The sequence below is a fragment of the Pinus tabuliformis genome, chromosome 8, assembly GCF_031772625.1.
Source record: "Pinus tabuliformis cultivar Carrire ecotype Pingquan chromosome 8, CPIR1, whole genome shotgun sequence".
NCBI classification, from domain to species: domain Eukaryota; kingdom Viridiplantae; phylum Streptophyta; class Pinopsida; order Pinales; family Pinaceae; genus Pinus; species Pinus tabuliformis.
In genome coordinates, this window is record NC_142294.1 from 767,670,235 (window position 1) to 767,690,511 (window position 20,277).

Consider the following 20,277-nt stretch of genomic DNA (forward strand, 5'->3'; position numbering starts at 1 on the left):
CGATCTATCGGATGTCAACGGAGTACTCGACATTGAGGATGGCCCTAATGTGACTAGAAACAAGACAAAGCTCGCCGTTCCAGAAGCCAAATTGGGCAGACTGACCGTCGGAGGAGAGGGCCATGCTCTGGACGAAATGAGAGTGACCAGTCAGGCGGCGTCGTGGGTTTCCCATGTTTCTCGGGCTCCTTGGTTAGGTTCCTCAGGATGATCGGCTTGTCACTGGATGTAGAGACGATCATACCTAGGATGTCGATCGGGGTTGCGTTGGCCGTCACTGCAACGGTGTAGCCTTTCTTTGTGCCGCACAAAACCAGTGCTTCCGCCATAGCTGCTTAGACTCTGATCGGGCTTCTAGGGTTTTTTCCAAAAGCCACTCGTCTTTTCAAAAAAATTAATATATATTAAAATGACAAAAAAAATTAATAGATAAAAAAACATGTTCACACACAAATGAGAAATATATTTAACCCTGCAAATTTATAGAAACATATTTTTTTTCAGCATATTTATAGAAACCTATTTGATAGCAAAGGAAAAATGGGTAAATGTTAGTTGCACACCGATTAAGCTACCACTTCTTGAGCTAATTTACTTTCATTCCATCTTCAAAAAAACTATTACATTATCTATGCATACATGTAAACAAGTTGAAGGTTGAAACTAAAATAACATACATTGTAAACTATTATGGAGTTAGGACTTGGCAACAAAAACACAGACTTCATTGTCTAATCTATGCGAAAGGATGAACAATAAAGAGAACATAAATCAAGTATATCTTATCACGACTAATACAAATTGATGGGTAATTCTACTTATTTTATTAAAAAATTAGGTACTATGGTAGAAACACCAAGTAATTTCTTTGTAGTGACCATCATGGAACAACAACACACTTTTAAGAACATTCATGTTGATTGTGTGCAATAAAGTAATAATTTATGTTTTTATTATTATTTCTCCTATGAATTAAATTCTTTTCTTCTATTTGTAAGTAGTGAATTTGGTCTTGGAGTATAGCCTAAAATAACTTTTGTTTGACTAAAAGTTTGCATTCCTTAGATGTAAGAAAACATGCCAATGGTCAAATACCGAGAGACATTTGCTAGGAGTGAAAGCCGACCCCTTAAAGTTATAGATTTAAATTACCCAATAACATTTGGTGATATTTATTTAAACAATGAAATACATGACAAAAATTCACAAAACTTAAGTTACAATGCATTGTCGCCATATGACATGCCTTTAAATTTAGTACAAAAATTGTTGGGGTATATAGAACACATAATATGATGGTTATAATACTAGAATATTTTCAACATTAATTAATAAAACTTTTTTATCCATTTACTATGGTTTAAAAATAAAATATAATTAGAATAAAAAATTTTATTTTTTATTATTTTTTACTTTTGCCATCAATAAGTAATACCAATCTTTAACATGTATATATTTTATATATTTAATTTCTTCACATTAAAATGACTTTTTTAAATAAATATTAAAATGAGATAAAAAACATGTTCACAGATGAAAAATATACATGTTCACACTGCAATGAGAAAATCGAATTTATAGAAACATTTTTTTTTCATCGAATTTATTGAAACATATTTGATAGTAAAGGAAAAATAAGTACATAAATGAGAAATATATTTAACCGTAGAAAAGGAAAAATGGGTAAATGTCAGTGGCGCAACGATCGAGTGATTAAATTTGTCCAGAGAGCGCTCTGCCAATGATGTTACATTTTGAAGGCTCAACGCTAAGTTTTTGAAAGAAAAGCACAAAAGCACAGAAAACTTGGAAAGTTTTGGTAGACGTAGGTCATCTCTGGAAGCCTTGGAAACCTTTTGGCAATTGCAACAGAGTTTGAATCGGGTCATGGAAATTTCCCGTGCGGCAAACAAAGAATGCATGTTACAGAGAATTGACTGGTGCTTGGCGGCAACAGTGGAGGACAACACAAAGCATCGAGGATTGTTTGTCAACCGCTAAACCCTAGCGTTCAACCCATTTGGATGTCACATGCATACGAAGGAGAGACTCCGGAGAGTCTGATTTCCATGGCGTCACAAAGCTTCGAGGCAGGGAGGGTTCCATTGACATTACTCATTTTAAGAAGCCTAAAATCTACTTTCTGTTCTTTCAAGATGCGGAAATAAAATAGAAATTATGAGAATTAGAACTTTATGCCCCAGGACAATGATCTATATGCATATATGGATGCGAGTATGGTGCGTCTATTGGATTAAGGGTAGGGGCTCCTTTCAGCCCAGAAAAATGGGCAATAATCACTTGGGTATTTCGTCACTGAATCATAATGACGGGTTTAGGAGAAGTTTGGGGTACCATATGTTGTTGTGGAGAATTAAATATCAGCACAGTTCCCGTATCCTTCCAGGCTTCCGAATGCATATAATGTAAAAAGTAAGTCCAAGATGATTGTTCTGGGCATTGACTTAGGCAGCCTTACTGGTTTTGTAGGTGCTGGGGTTGTAGCATGTGTTATGATGGCCGTTGTGATATATATCAACACGATGCTTCTGATAAAGGAGTCCATTTCAATTTGATTCTAGGATCGATTCCAAGATGCTATCATTTAGGACACGAGGGTAGCCTAGACGAAGCAGACCTTGCCAGGGTCGGATTCAACGGAATGGATTATAAGGCCAAACTTGATAATGGAATGATTGTTTCTAAGTAATCCCATGATATGATGAGTACTTCTATCATGAGACAGATTCAGGATGAGTTGTAGGTTATAGGCACAGTCAGGCATATAAATCTTGCGGTTTTGCTAGCTTATATTCGACAGCACAATGCCCATTTATTAAAATATGATTTCATAAGCAATGTTAGTCTTGATGGTGCTTGAAGAAAATCAAGGATAAGCAGTTGTAGCGGAGCTGGCCGATGTGGCATAAAATTGCCGTTGGCACAATCGTCGATCACGGCTGTCTTCATTTCCAGTGCAATTGCCATGTTGTACTACAGGAAATTGGTTTTGCAATAGCCATTGCTTAGAGGTAAACATGGTCTTCACGGCCAGCTTTTTCTTTATCAATGAATATTCCTTCGTTGCCTGATTCAAAAGATTTTACAATCATATAAGTGCGACTCCGAACGTGTTATGCAATTTTTTTTTTTTAACAAAATCGGTTGCTATATTAATCGCTGAAAAAGAGAGGAGTCAGAGCTCCTGAGATACATTAGATACCGCTGGCAGCTTGGATCAGAGGAGTTACAAAATAAGGATCTCTCCTTGATCCTTTTCCTGCTTGTTCTACTTCTAAAATTACCTGAGCTACTATAACTTCTTACATATTGGAACAACCAAAATTCACATTTGCAAAACATTTTTAATCTATTTCTATGTGACTAATTTGCCTTGCGGTGGATTCCTCCGGATTTTGATCCGGTTCTGCCTGCTTGGCACTTGAGGAACTAGGGGCTGCCTGGTTTCGCTTATCCATCATATACTGCAGGATCGAAATCGACTCTTCAGCATGACTGCATCGGTTTGACAAATGGCTGAACTGTTCATGAAGAGAGGCGACCCTATGCAGGAAGAGGTCGATTTCAGCTCGGTATTTATCATTGATGATGCGATTCTGGTCTTCAATTCTCGTCTCCAAGATCCTCTGCTGATTCTCCAAGATACGCTGCTGAGCCCTGACTTCTTCTAACTCAACTTGCAGGTCCGCGCAGTGCAGACAATCCTCATTGCGTGCCATATTTGCTGCAGGGGGTGAATGAGATAAGGAGCGGGTGCGGACGAAAGTTGAAACAGCACCGGGGACAGAGGGGATGGTAGCAACAAACCACGAAGCTGGGCACTTGAAGGCCTGAAACCGCCTGGAGACGCGGACAATCAAACGGATAAAACAAAATAGGACTGTCCAGAGGGTCGGATCGCTACAGAGAGGGCAGAGGCTATCTCTGAGGCAGAAGCGAAGGATCAAAAAACAATACAGCACACGAAAAATCGCCAGAGAACAAAAACGCTTGGAAGCAATGACAAACTTAGCGCTGATGAAATAGGAAAGGGGGAGAAATATAGGGGGAAGCTGAAGAGAGGAGGGGCGGGAAAGGGGCCAGCCAGTCACGGGATGGAGGAGGGGATCCTGCTGGAAGATCGGGGAAATGTCCTGGAGGATCCATGAATCGGATCTGAGGGGACGTCTGCCGGCTGAGATGTTGAGATTATCAAAATTAATGAGTGTTTTATGGATACCATATCTTTTCAATATCCTGCTGCAGTAAGCTATCCTATTGACAGCCCGAGGAACATGATTCGCATCGATTCTATCATTGTTTTTGTGCTTGACGCTAATGAGATTATTTGGAGTCATGGCAAAGGTTGGTAAGTCTCCTTGGAGTTGCAGCTTAGGACGCCAACTGGCCTTCCACACGCACTGTTGGCGCGGTCATCGGCCCTCTTATTAAGGTTACGAAGAATATGGTGATATTGAATGTCATCCATTGCCTGATGCAGAATTTGGTTGCGCCTGTTTATCTGCTGTAGAAGGGTGTTGGGAGAGCTCTGCTGATGGACCATTAAGCGGATGACAACAGAGGAGTCCCCGAATACCTTCGCCTTCTTTATTCCTAGTTTGCCTAACTGAGTTAGGCCCTGAAACAGAGCTAATGCTTCAGCTCTATTATTTGAAACCTTCCCTAGGCCCCACTCATAATGGAGAATGCACTCCCCATTGGCGTTAAAAATCAGCCCTCCTGCTCCAGCTGTACCAGGATTTGATTTGGATGCCCCAAGGAGTTGCAGTTTTGTATCCAGTTGGCGAACTCCTCTTCTTTTAATCTAACTTTCCATGAGCTGACTTCTACTTTGCTCTGTGCCTCCCTCCTGCTAGCTTCCTGTGCATTGTGATTTTTTTCCAGAATGTAACTTATGAAATCTCGCTCCTCTACACTATATTTTGTTGCATCGATCTTTCCAGTGGTGTTGATTGAGATAGTTTCCAGAGCAAGGGTTTTGGCTTTGCTGCAGATTATTTGTGTATTTGAGCTCTTGTCTTGGAAAATTTTTCGATTTCTAGCTAGCCAGATTCGCCATAGCAAAGTGTGGGGGAGAGTGTTCCATACTCTCTTCACCAAGTTGCTTCTTTTTTCTTTCCAGGGGCAACATTTTCTCCATTTGTAGATTGTCTCAGCTATGGTATGCTGAGGTTCCCAGTTTAAATTACCTGTGGAGGACATCTTTTCCCAACAATCAACAGCAAAGGGGCATTCTATGAATAGATGATGCATCGTTTCCTCGGCCTTGCAACAGTTGGGGCATCTGGATGGGCCGTTAATGCCTCTTCTTTTTAGATTCTCTGCTGTTAAGATTTTGCCTTTCAGCAAAAGCCATATAAAATTTTTTATTTTTGGAGGAGCCTCTGTTCGCCAAACAATTTTCCAGTGGTTCCACAAACTCATCTGAAAGGTGCTGTTGCAAAGATGTTGATGGCCTACTCTGACTGTATAGTTTGTTCCTGTTGAGTCCCAACGAAAACCATCCATTTCACCTTCCTTGATGGGAGCCTTACTGTGGAGGAGCGTCTTCAGGTAGCTGAGACTAGGATCTAAAGCATTGGGGATTTCAGGAAAGGACCAACCAGTCCAGACATGGGAATGAGGATCCCAACTAGAAATTTGAGCCAGATGATGGATACCTCTATTGTTGAAAAATTTGATGACGGGAATGGCCAAGGGTTGTTGGCCCAGGATTTTGTCAGTTCCAAAATTAATGCTGGTTCCCCCCCTGGAACTTTCGAAATATTTTGAATCATAAGAGGAAGGGCCTTCTTGCATAATCTCCAGATTTTAGTGGAGTCTCTGTTGGGGATATTGGAGTCAAGGAGTTGCTGCCTGGGGAAGTTTAGATATTTGACCTCCAGCACCTTTTTCCACCACGATGAAGGTCCTGTTATTAATCTCCATACAATTTTCGCACCAAAGGCCAGATTTAAGAACTTTGGTGATCTAATACCAAGACCTCCTCTATCTTGGGTTTGAATAACATGCTTCCAGCTGACTAAATTAAACTTGCTTTTATCGTTCTTCCCCCCTTGCCAAAGGAAGTGGCGAAGTGCAACTTCCAATTTATGGTGAAAAGTAGCAGGAGCTTGATATAGAGAAAAACGATAGAGGGGAAGGGAAGTGATACCTGATTTAAGGAGAATGAGCCTGCCTGCTGGGTTGAGCCACATTGTTCCCCATTGCTGCACTTTCCTCTTTACCTTGTCAATGATTTCGTTCCAAGTTTCGGCCTTCAAAGGCCCCAAGCTCACTGGCATGCCCAGATAGGAAAAGTGGGTCCATTCCAGATTGCATGTGACACCAAATATGTTTGCAATGCTGTGGATAACCTGATTTGAAGTGTTCCATCCGTAAATACAGCTTTTGAGCTGATTGACCAGGCCTCCGGAGTACCCCATAAATTGGTCAAGAAGTTTCTTGAATCTCCTTGCTATTGTGGTGGAGGCTCCCCCAATTAATAAGGTATCATCAACAAACTATGAGTGGTTAATGTTTTTTGCTCCATTCCCAAATTTGATACCGGTTATAAGGCCCACTCTCCGATTGTGGTCCAATGCTTGACTGAAGGATTCTGCCATGAGGATGAAGAGGTAGGGAGAGAGGGGACAGCCCTGTCTGAGCCCCCGGGAGGATTGGAATGCTTCACCTGGCCTACCGTTGATCAGGGGGGAGATCCAGGGCCCAGAGATGCAAGCAACAATAATATTAATGAAGGGGGTCTCGAAGCCCATCTTTTTTAGGACAACAATAAGGAAGGAGTGCCTTACTCTATCGAAGGCGTTCGCCAGATCGAGCTTTAGGACAAATCCTTTCTCTTTCCTGGATAAACTCGAGTGGATGGCTTCTTGAACAAGAAGGATGGAGTCAGTGATATGTCTGTTGGGCAGGAAACCTCCTTGATTTTCAGATATCAAGGAGGGAAGAAGGGGTTTGAGTCTGGTAGCTAAAATTTTGGATAGAATTTTGTAGGAAGAATTGCAGAGGGAAATGGGTCGGAATCTGGAAAAAGAAGAGGGCCGATTTTCCTTGGGTATGAGGGCAAGAAAGGTGGAATTGGTGTATCCTCCTAATTTCCCTTGTGTTATGCAAAATTTTGATTCAAGAATATCTGTTGTATTAAAATGCATGCTAACGTGGCATTACTCTTGTGAACAAGCGGGCACTCTTTTGCAGCAGCTCTCAGACATATTGCTAAGGCTTGTCTCAAAACCTTTGCTATGAGATTGTGATAAAATTAGGACAAAGCACGAGAACAGGTTTAATGAGAGTAGCATTTTCATATGAATTTCCCATTATTTTTCATTGAAATAGTTTCCATATCAAAATTGAAATACAGTAAAATACTCCAATGTTCTTTTTATATATACGCACAAAGAGAGAGAGAATGCTTCCCTCAACCATTAATATATGTTGTACAAGTAATGCTTTAAATTTTTTAATAAAATACCATCTGCAATAGAAGAAATTGTTGCATATTTATTGCCCCAGCTATATCCCTGAAGGGAAATACACAATTAGTCAAAACTAAGAAAAACAAGTATCTTAGTATGTCATACCTGTTCTCAGTTCCCTAACTAAATGTCGTTTGTTTTTTGAAAATCTCCTTTTTATAGTTGTCCAATGATTTTACTCTCTTGGTTGCAATGCTGCTTATCTCTACAGGGTCAAAACCTTCTGATCCCAATGTGAGGATTGTTTATGTCTTATCTGATCTCAATTCCTTTGAAACCGCATGTCTTTGATATTCTGAATATCTCCTTTTTGGATTTGTCCAATGGTTTACCTTTATTGGTTGCTGTACCGATGGATTCTATGGGATCCAAACCCCCTGATCCAAATGGGAAGATTGCTTCATTGGATTTGATGCCCTTTTCCCTTTTACTTCTTGACTTGAATTCACCCCCATTCGTGTTCTTTCCTAGAGGGAATATTAGGTTGGGGGGTTAGCATAATCTGCTTCAAGCTAGCAACTTCCGCTTCAGATTTATTTTTGTTGCCAGGGTTTCTTTTTCTAATATTTTATCATTCATGGAGGAGCCATCCACTCCTATCTTTTTTCCTTAGGGATTCTTGGAAGATTTTTTAGCATCCATTCTTTGTGTTGGACACGAAGCCACCATACTCAAAGCATAAGTTTTTTTCTTCTAGAGCTTGCCAACTATTTCAATTAAGCTGTCTTCATCCAAGTATTTAGAGACATCCACCGTTGTACACAACTTGGCATAGGTGGTGATATATCTACCACTAGTTTATGGGAAGAAAAAATAAAATTTGGAATCCTCACAGTAGAGCTCCAATTTCACCTTGATATCACGGATTTTGGGGTCTGTTGGTTGAGTTTTGCCTGTAATAACTAGAAGCCCAAAATTTTGACTTGGTATGGAGTTACACCCTAATATGACCTCGAACCACTGTTTTTAGATTATTTGTGGCCAGTGTTTCATATTTAGTTGATTTTATGAATTTCATCAGGCAAGAAGGATATGGATTGTAAGTATCCCTCTCTAATATGCTTTCACCTTCACTCTAGGAAGTGTTTATAGATTGGGAGTTGTTTTAATTTTTTAACTTTTAGTTGCTTTTATCTATAAAATTTTCTTGTGGGGAATTGGATTGGTTGAATTAGTACTAGAAAAGCAAAATGTAGATGTTGTGCTTTCATCTATTTCATGGAGGATAATGTGTTCATGTGAAGAAAGTGCAGGGTTTTAATATCTAAATTATATTTGTATAAGAATTGAATTGGAAATGTTTTTATGTGCTTCAGAAACCCATCTTTGAATCTTCACAGTGGAGCTCCAATTTCGCCTTGATATTGTGGAATACAGGGTTTGGTCATAATTTCACCTGTGATAACTAGAAGGTCAAATTTTTTTCCCTGGTATGGAGTTATCACCTCCTCAAACTCCTGTTTTTAAAATATTGAATTGATATTTGTGGCCTGTGGTTCATATTTGATTAATTTTATGATTGTTTTTAGGCCAGAAGTTTTTGTATTTAAGTATCCTTCTGTAATATGCTTTATGTTGACTGTAGGGAATGCTTATAGTTACTATATAGTTGGGAGTTGTTTTAGTGTCTTAAGTTCCAATGACTTTCTTCTGTAAAAATTGTTTGGGGTGCTTGGTTTTTTGAATCAGAACCAGAAAAACAAAATTTAGGTCTTATGCTTTTATCTGTTTCATGGAGAATAAGGTGTTTATGTGAAGAGAGTGTAGGGCTGAGTTTCATGTTAGAGGGAAACGAGTACGAGTTTCTGAAATGAAAACATGCTGGAAATGTGCCTTCCCAAAAATTTCGAAACAAGGAAATGCTATATACATGTATGTATGTATGTTTATGTGCATATAAAGAGCACATTATATTGAAATCTTGAAAGAAAGAATTATGGATAAATGAGCAAGACCATCCAAATGACATACATAAATAAGTAATGTTCCACCATCGTTTATTCTGGGATTTTTGTCATTAGTATCACACTTTGCCTCTTGTCTAGCCATTACATCTACTTTGATCCTGTAGGGAAATCAGCGAACTCTACCCCGTTTTGATGAAACCACCTAATCAAAGCCTTAACATTTGGTATGAAAAGCTTAAGTTTCCTAACCAATGATTTTGATTTAAGCAAGTGGTACCCATGGCAGAGGAATTCAACAATCCACAACACCAACATCGGGGAACATAAAGGGCTTTATTCTCTTGATTGAATGCTAATATCATACCCTCATACATGATAGAATTCAATGAAAATGTTACAATCCTACCAATCTTGAAATCCTGACAGCTGTTAAGTTTGCTGATTTTTGAATGGGATATGAAATTCTACATTCTTCATATGAAGTCTGATGAGGTCGTAACCACTAGCAAACATATTGAAATAATCAATGGTAATGTTAAAAATTCAAGTAAAAAGATAAAAAGAAAAGATAAAGAAAATGCTAAAACTAATTAATGGTAATGTTAAAAATTCTTAAAGGATACAAAGAAAAGATAAAGGAAATCCCAAAAGAAATATAAAGAAAATGGAAAGATAAAGGAAGTGCCAACTTTTACTTTAAGAATTTAACATTACCATTAATTGCCAATATTTTTTGGCAAACCTAGTTAAATCAAGTCAAAATAGGTATATTTAGTGTTTGAAATGCATCTGATGGATGCTGTATGGCTCGAAAATATGTTTCCTTCCTTACATACTACAAAGCATATTTCCCACATGTGGGATATATTCATATGGTCTGAAAATGTTTCAAGGCAGTACCACATTGATTTCTATAAAGAAATGCACTTGCTTTAGTACCTCAAGTGGTATTTATTGTGGCATACCTGCAGGGTTTTCATATCAGCAATACTTTTAATATGAATATTGAATCGGAAACATTTTTATGTGCCTCAAAAACCCATTCGCCAGTTATTCAACACCTATCTACAAGGTGGGATATCTATTCCACTTTCGTATCTTTTTTCTTAAAAGATTCTTGGAAGATTTTAGCATCCATTTTTTATGTTGGACATGAAGCCACCATACTCAATGCATCTTCTACATTTCAAGGCTACTTGTTCATAATTAAGTTTTTTCTTCTATACCTTGCCAACTATTTCAATCAAGATATCTTCACCTGAATCTTTAGAGACATCCACTTTTGCATGCTACCTGACATAGGGTATGGTATATTTATCAATAGTCATGGGAAGAAAAAATGATGCTTCCCCATAGTACTTTGAATCCTCAGAATAGAGCTTTGATTTTGCCTTGATATCATGGATTTCAGGGTTTGTTGGTCGTAGTTTTTCCTGTAATAACTATAAGCCCAAAATTTTTACTTGGTATGGAATTACAACCTAATATGCCCTCAAACCACTATTTTTAGTTATCTGTGGCCAATGGTTCATATTTAGTTGATTTTATGGGTTTCTTTAGGCAAGAAGGTTTTGTATTGTCAATATCCCTCTCTAATATGCTTTCATGTTCACTCTAGAAAGTGTTCACAATAACTAGATAATTGGGAGTTGCTTTATTTTCCTAACTTTCGTTGAAATTCTACAAGGTGTGCAATAGTGTACATTTTTGTTAAATTTGGCAACTAGGGCCAAACATCACTTTGGACTGCTGATATTTTTTTCTTCTTCTTTCCAAGAGGTGTAGGATTGATCTAAAGATCATCCCATTCTGACATGTACAAATGAAGTTATGAATTTATTTTGATTATGGACAAATTGTCAAGGTCGGCTAGCAATCAAATTAGCCTCCTCCAACCTTCAACGTTGCATATAAATACAAGGTACCTCCTCATCATTTTGGCATCACTCTCATTCATCTTTCTCTCTCTCATCTTGATTGGGTACAGATTTTTGGGCTTCTCTCTCTCCACATGTGCGAAGGAAGGTTTGATCTTTTAGTTGCTGCGTTGACCAAATTTGATTGAAATTTCAGGAGGCTGACTTTGACCAGCCTTGACTTTGGTTTTGTGAGGGAGACTACTGTTTGGGCAGGCCGCAACTTTTGGCACAAAATCTGAGGCGGTTTGACCCATGCGTTGACCAGCATTGACTACCCTAGTTCTGGTTGTTGCATTGACTTTAGTTGACCAGGTTCGTCGGTTAATTTCAGACTGTTTTGGGTTGCATTATCTTGCTGTTGGAGGTCGAGTTGACCAAGGTTGACTGCGCTGTTTTGGAGGTCTATTTCAACCCTATTGACCAACGTTGACTTTTTGGTTAGGGCTTTCTGTTTCTGTTGTTTTGATTGATCAGATTGGGGTTTGTCCCTGGCTGGTGCCATATCTTGTATCCTATTGTGTTGGCTTGTCTTCTACTGTTATTGTTTATGTTCTATCTGCATTTTACTATCATGATGAAGTGATTGCTGAACTGGATTTTGATATTGGGCTAGTAAAGAAATTGAAGTAAAATTGCTCTAAGCATAGAACATACCATTGTTATTGTAAAATTAACATGGAATCAGAGCTGAGGTGAAGACAAAGCCCAAGCAAGAGTGAAGAGCAATCACTAAGAGGAGAAATCATTGATCAAGAACGAGTCTCAATGGCCTCCACATCCTACTTCAAGTCTGATTATCACACATGGAAGATGTATCTTGATTTGACTTTAGAAGAGCAAGATGTCATGGATTATGTTCAGGGAAAGATTCCGGAACCTCCTTCTAATGCACCAGTTGCTGCTAAAACCAATTATAAGAAGGGTGAAGTCAAAGCCAGGAAGATCATCAGGGATTCTATTCATAAGCAATTTGTTGTTTACAACTCCGATTTGAATACATCAATGGAGATATATGACATGTTGGTTGGCATGTTCAAATCTAGCAATGCAAATCAAATTCTTTTCCTCAAGAACAAGCTGAAGGATATAAAGAAGGGAAAAGGATATTCAATCCTACTTCATGAAGATTACCGAGATAAAAAATGATCTTCTTTTGATTGGTGAAGCTATTGCTGATAGGGAGCTCACTCTCATTGCCCTTGGAGGTCTTCCTCCTTAATGGCATGTGTTCAACACTACTATTCTCAATAACGACAAAATTCCATGTTATGAAGAATTGCTGACTAGATGTTCTCAAGAAGAAACAAGGATGATGGAATTGGAGATGCCTTCGAATAAGAATAATCCTATCGTATTCTCTGCTCATGCCAAGAAGAAGAACAATGCAGGTTCAAAGAAGCAAAGTCAAGGAAGACCGGGATTCAAAAATGGAAGGAAGGGAAGATGCTTCCTTTGCAACAAGTTTGGTCACTATGCTAGGGAGAGTCCAAATAGAAGGGACACATCTCATGATGATGATCACAATCATTCTAGGGGCAACAACAACAATCAAAGGAATGGCAGGTTCAACAACAAAGGGAAAAGGAATGTGTCCACTACTCAACTTGGAAATGATCGAGCTTCTAAAAGAACAAGAAACTCCAGGCATGATGAGTCTAATGTTGTAAATTCTAAGCAAAAGGAATTTTATCTTATATCTGCCGTCTCCACTGCCTCTCCTCTGGATACTTTGGGAAATTGGTTGATTGATAGTGGTGCCTCCAGGCACATCACCCGGTACAAGGAAGCTCTTTCAAATCTGATAGAGAAGGATATTTGGAAATTATCCTTGGAGATAATGCCACCTATCCCGTGAAGGGAGTTGGCAATGTTACTCTTCAATTGAATCAAGGTAACACCGTTCATCTTCAAGAAGTACTATATGTACCCAATCTAAAGAAGAATCTAGTGTCTATCTCGGCGATGGAGGACAAAGGATTCAAGGTGGCATTCATCTATGGAAAGGTATGTGTATGGAATAAAAATTTCAAAGATGCATTTGCACGTGGTATTAGGGTTTTTCAAAGATGCATTAGGGTTGATAGCCTATATCAAGTTGGAGAAAGCCCATTGGGAGCTATGTCTTGCGACACATCACTTCAATCTAAATTATGGCACCGGAGGTTTGTTCATCTACATTATAAGGCTCTACTTGATGCAAGGAAGATGGTGATAGGTATGCCTGAATTTAAAGTAGAACATGAAGGTGTTTGTCAGGGGTGTGCCGAAGGAAAGCATACAAGGGGACCATTCCCCTCAAGTGATAGCAAGACTACTAACATATTGCAATTGATTCATTCTGATCTATCTGGTGCAATGCCTGTGAACACATTGGGAGGATACTTATATTATGCAACCTTTATAGATGATTTCTCTCGCAAGACTTGGATATATTTCTTGAAGAAGAAGGACGAAGTATTCTTATGGTTTCGTTCTTTCAAAGCTTTGGTTGAAAATCAAACTGGGAAGTAGATCAAAATATTGAGGATCTATAACGGAACCGAATATGAATCAAATGAGTTCAAAGATTATTGTAGAGAAGCTGGCATTAAGAGGGAGACTACTACCACATATACTCCTAAGCAAAATGGTGTTGTTGAAAGGAAGAATTGTTCCATTATAGAAGCCACTTGTGCCGTGCTTCATGATCAAGTACTTCCAAAGTTCCTATGGGGAGAAGCTGCCAACACTGCTGTGTACGTTCAAAATAGATGCCCTCATCAAGCGTTGGATTCCAAGACTCCCAAAGAAGTTTTCACTGGTAAGAAACTTGATGTTTCTCACTTTAGAATTTTTGGTAGACCAGTATATTTTCATGTGCCGAAAGAAAACAAAAGCAAATTGAATGCTTTCGGGAAGAAAGGAACATTTGTGGGCTATAATGAAACTTCTAAGGCATATAGAATCTATGTGCCTGGTCAAAGAGAAGTGGAGATAAGTCATGATGTCACTTTCGATGAGGATGCTGCCCTTGGGAAGATTAGTAACCTTCCTCTTCCAAGGAAGGACAAAGAAGTAGATTCCGGAAAGCAGGGAGAATCGCAGATGAGCAGATGCTTGATGCTGAAGGACTGATGGATCCCATTGATCCTCCTCCTCATGTGCCCTCCTCCTCCAAAAGGAGACCCTCATGGCTGAGGGAAACTCTCGAAGATGCCGAGAGACATGTTGCATCGAGGGGGACATTTCATAAAAGCAAGAAGCCTAATAGGCACCAAGGGTACTTAACTGCTATGAGCACCATTATTCAGTCTGAACCTTGCTCATTTGAAGAAGTTGTGAAGCAACAAGTATGGAAGGATGCTATGAATGAAGAGTACGAGTCAATTTTGAAGAATGATGTCTGGGATGTGGTCCCTAGACCCTAGGACAAATATGTTGTCACCTCTAAATGGCTCTACAAGGTCAAGCATGGTGCTGATGGAAGTGCTGAGAAGTTCAAGGCCAGATTTGTTGCTTGAGGCTTCTTTTAAAAGGAAGGTGTAGATTACGATGAGATATTGCACCCGTTGCTTACTACACCATCCGTTTGATTATAGCCCTTGCTGCCTCGCAAGGATGGAATCTACACCAGATGGATGTCAAGACTGCGTTGTTGCATGGTTCACTTAAGGAAGAAGTCTATGTGGAACAACATGAGGGGTTCGAAGTTCAAGATCGCTAGTCACATGTATGCAAGTTGAAGAAAGCCCTCTATGGGTTGAAGCAAGCATCCTGGGCTTCGTATGAGAGGATCGATAGCTATCTAATGAAGCTGGGATTTATGAGAAGTGAAGCTGATCTGAACCTTTATTTTAAGGTTGAGAATGATAGACCTCTCATCTTGGTACTCTATGTGGACGATCTCTTTTTGACAGGTGCAAACCCTCTTATTCATCAATGTAAGAGGGAGTTGGCTTTCGAATTCGAGATGAAGGACCTAGGACTGATGCATTACTTCCTAGGGTTGGAGGTGTGGCAAAAGCCAGGGGAGATTTTCCTTTCTCAAGGAAAATATGTTGTGAAGCTACTTGTAATATTTGGGATGGTGGACTGCAAGTCTGTGATTACTCCGATGGAACTTAACTTCAAGAAGTTATGCGGAAGTGTTGCTGGGCCTGATTTGGGAAATCCTTCTAAGTATCGTCAACTCGTGGGGCCCTGATGTTCTTGTTGAACTCCCGTCCGAACATATGTTTTGCAGTGAATACATTGAGCCAGTTTATGGTCGAGCCTCATCACATACATTGAATTGCTGCCAAGAATCTCTTGAGATGTCTTCGGGGCACAATCACTTATGCACTGAGATACACTACCGGGAATGTGAGGCCTCCATGGTTACTCTGATGCAGATTGGGCTGACAGTGTGGTGGATCGTAAAAGCACATCTGGATGCTGCTTCTCTTTAGGTTCTGGTTCGATATCGTGGATGAGCAGGAAGCAGAAGTTGGTTGCCTTGAACACTGCTAAGGCTGAATATATTGCTGCTAGTTTGGCCTCTTGTGAAACTGTTTGGTTGAGGAAGCTCTTTAGTGAGCTGTTTGGACATTTGCTGGATACCACCATTATCTTCTGCAACAATCAGAGTGGGATTCGTCTTTTGGAGAATCCCGTGTTTCATGACTGCTCCAAGCATATTGATATCAAGTACCACTATATCCAAGATATGGTACACCAGGGAGGAATAAGGCTCCAACACATTGGGACTGACGATCAGGTTGCCGATATTCTTACGAAGCCCCTGAGAAAGGTCAAATTCTTGACCTTCCGTGAATGACTTGGAGTCGTGGAGAGACCCTCTTATGAGGGTCTCATATGAGATAGATGTTGAGCTCTGGGGGCTTGGGGTACTTCTTGGAGTGATGAGCCACCATAGGGTGAGTGGTTCACCCTCCTCTATTGGTGCGCAATCTACAGGGTGAGTGGTTCACCTTCCCTTGTGATACCCCATGGTGGCATATGCATAGGATGAGTGGCTCACCCTCCCCTATGGCATATGAGCAGGATGAATGGTTCACCTTCTCTTGTCGACACATCCTACCCATGCAGTCTAGGACTCATGGGAAGTACCTCTTATTTGGCCAATGAGTAGGGAAATGAGGATAGGGACCATAGTACTACCGATGGACGCATTGTGTACTACCGTATTCCCTATGTTAGGATGTTGATATTGATCTAGGATCAATGGAAATTGACTTCGGGTTGGTTAAGAGTGGTATGACAGACTCTCTATTATTGGACACTGACTTTGGGTTAGTAGAGAATTGTATGATACATTGTCGATTATTTCTTCTCTCTTCATGGTTCAACAGAGCATAACAGAGCAGTGCAGTGATGGGGATGGTACTAATTGTCAGACAATTTGGCAGGTGATGTTCTCCCTAGTTGAGAGGGAGTGTTAAATTTGGCAACTAGGGCCAAACATTACTTTGGACAACTCTTATGAGGAAACTGATATTTTTCTTGGATTCCTCTTTCTGAGAGGCGTAGGGTTGATCTAAAGATCATCCCATTCTGACATGTACAAATGAAGTTATGAATTTATTTTGATTATGGACAAATTGTCAAGGTCGGCCAACGATCAAATTAACCTCTTCCAACCTTCAACGTTGCATATAAATACAAGGTGCCTCCTCATTTTGGCATCACTCTCATTCATCTTTCTCTCTCTCATCTTCATTGGGTACAGATTTATGGGCTTCTCTCTCCACACGTGCGAAGGAAGGTTTGATTTTCTAGCTGCTGCGTTGACCAGATTTGATCGAAATTTCAGGAGGCCGAAATTTCAGAAGGTTTACTTTAACCAACGTTGACTTTATTTGACCAGGTTTGATTGGTTAATTTCAGACTGTGTTGGGCTACATTATCTTGTTGTTGGAGGTCGAGTTGACCAAGATGTTTTGGAGGCCTATTTCAACCCTGTTGACCAGCGTTGAATTTTTGGTTAGGGCTTTCTGTTTCTTCTGTTTTGACTGATTAGATTGGGCAATTGAATATTGTAAATTGTACTCTCTCTTCTCTAGGCTTTTGAAGAATTATTAGAAGAATTGATTGAGGGTTTCCCCACATTGGGGTTTGTCCCTGGCTGGTGCCATATCTTGTGTCCTCTTGTGTTGGCTTGTCTTCTACTCTTATTGTTTATGTTCTATCTGCATTTTACTATCACGATGAAGTGATTGCTGAACTGGATTTTGATATTTGGGCTAATAAAGAAATTGAAGTAAAATTGCTCTAAGCATAGAACATACCATTGTTATCCTAAAATTAACAATTTTTCTGCCAGATAATTATTTCCTAATGATTTTTCAGAGTATTTAATACCACTGCTATTATTGAATAATTACACTCAGGAAATATCAATAGTAAATGTAGTATAAACAATAAAAGATCATATAGAAAGACAACCATGCACAATAGAGACAATATTTTTATCCCGGGAAAACCATCCTTGGGAGAAAGCCTGACAATATTTCTTAGGAGAAATTATTTTTCAACAAGGTTTACAAATCAACATTTTGTCTAGAAATTTATGCCAATAATCTAAGTCAAATACCAGTCAAACCTGGTAAATGTTGGTCAAACCAGCCAAACTACACAGAAGTCAAAGCTAGTCAATCACAAGGTCAAAACTAGATTGCAGTCAACTTTGGTCTTGTGGTCAAACTTCAGCCTTGCAGTGAAATCCCGTGGTCAACATTCTGCACATGCGGCCTTCCTGTCAAATTCAGTCAATGACATGCGGTCAAATCTGGTCTCACCTTTGAGGTTAAGCTCAGTAAATTCTGGTCAACTCGATCAAATAACAACTAGGTGAATTCTGGTCAAAATTTGTTCAAACATAAATCAAACTCGTTGGTCACACTTCTCACATGTGTGGTCTCAAGGGGAGAAATAGAAATGATGAAGAGAGAGAGAGAAGACTTGCTCTTGCTTGTTTTTCAAATGAGACATCACAATGTCTTATTTATACATGTCAAAGGGGTGTGACAAACCAAGGGACATGTCCCTTCACTAGTTGTCCGACTTGTCTTAGTAAAATAAAGATTTACGTAATTTATCTAGGGCTGACTTGAAGACCCTTTAGCCACGCAACAATACCTCCCAATGTTGCACAACAAATCAATTGTTGAGAAATCTAGGGCATTATCACAAGGGGATTTCTCTTTCATTAGTGACTGCTTGTGAATGCTTTTTACTTCTTTAGATTAGGATCTTCTTCATATTAGATTGTTAGTGTTCTTCTTCATCAAACAATAACCAATGCATGAACATAAATACACAAGAGACACATCATGTAGGCATGAGCCAGGGCCAAAACCTCTCACTCTTTTAGAGGAAAGCATGCACAAATTCTTCTTATAGAGATTCCAATTGACGAATACCAAGACCAAGACCCTTGACCTATTAGCCACTCCAAGACCAAGACACTGCTTCTCTTGATTGTCTTTTCTTCTTTGAGATTCTTCCTTCACTTCGACTTTCTTTCCATCAAGACATTGTCTTCATATCACTGTCTTATCAAGATCTTTTTTCACGTTGTCATGACCACCATAGTACCGAAATGTATGACTGTGGTGCACTATGAATTCTCTCATCTACTTCACTGCTCCTTTACTTGTCATTGTCACTGTAATCTGAATTACATAGATGAACAAAACTCACCTATGTAGCCTTCACCCAAACTTTGTGACTATGCTTAGGGCATTGGAACAATCACACCGATCTTGAAGGTAGTTTGAACTACTTGCTGCCATTGTTCTTGCGAAATCATAGAGGTACCCATTCGAACTTCCTTCTGTGCCACCATACAAACTTCTTTTTGTCTATTGAAAACACTCAGAGAGATACATTGAATTGTTTTGTAGTTGATCACCAAAATTTCAGAGGAAATCTGAATTCTATTCTTCTGCTACCCAACCGAAATCACCTGAACTTTTCATTGTAATTGCTATGCGAAAATCTCAGAGATGCAAAGTTCTATTCACTGTAATTACCCACCGAAATTGTAGAGGTATCCAAGTTCTGTGTTCTACTTCAATCCTTTTGAGAAGACCATAGCCATGTATATATAATGGTCTGTCCCATATATTTAAGCCGACATGACAGTGCGAATGGTTGTGTCTATTGATGTGAGCCGACATGAGATCTTCCACACAGTTTGGAGGCCGACTTTGAAGAGGATGGCAAGTGCTTGTCATTGGAGGGCTATCTAGACATATACATAGACTCATATACATTGACTCATGCTCAAGAAGAGCTCTTCATACATGACATTGACTCTTTGACTTAATGATAAATCCTAAAGCTCTCAATGGGAGCTACTAACAAATAAAATCTCTTGCTCATGAAACCCATGAAGCAAGGCATGCAAAAATAATTTTGTTTCTTTCATTTCATCATTTACAAATACCATAATTACATGTCATTATGTAGACCAAACCTATTTACACTTTTCAACATCAACACTCCCTCTTAACGAGGGAGGTATTCTTCTTAGTTGAAAACATATTTCTCCTCCATTAGAAAAGTTCATGATGTTGATGTAGTGTCTCCTCACATGCACGTCTATTTATATAAATCACTCCATCCCGATGTAGGCAATGTGAGTATCGCAGGCCATTTTACCCCTAGCCAAATTAGCATGGCGCCATGGCTAAATGTATCTTCCCTGGTCAAATTAGCATGACCTAGCCAAAATCAACATGGCTTCTTAGGAGAAGGTTTGCCCCTAAGCCATTCACCCGTGGCCAAATTAGCATGACCTAGCCAAATCAGCATGGATTCTTAGGTGAATGTATCATTACCCCACTAGTGAAATCAACATGACTCCATGGGAGCCCTTGGGCCATTCTGTTGATTTTATTGTAGCAGTAGTCGATATTCAAATGAACCCAAAAGAGGGAAATTGAATTGATTCTAAACTACTCAAGTCGG

General features: G+C 39.4%; 1 long non-coding RNA gene across 1 annotated transcript in view; it reads left to right on the forward strand.

Moving 5' to 3' along the window:
* The first annotated feature begins 1,679 nt into the window (after positions 1-1,679).
* Positions 1,680-20,277, forward strand: part of LOC149237844 (uncharacterized) — a 78,165-nt gene continuing 59,567 nt past the window's right edge. Inside the window, exons 1-2 of the long non-coding RNA XR_016246329.1 lie at positions 1,680-3,032; positions 8,816-8,929. This is a non-coding gene — a long non-coding RNA (uncharacterized LOC149237844). The remainder of the gene's footprint in view (positions 3,033-8,815; positions 8,930-20,277) is intronic.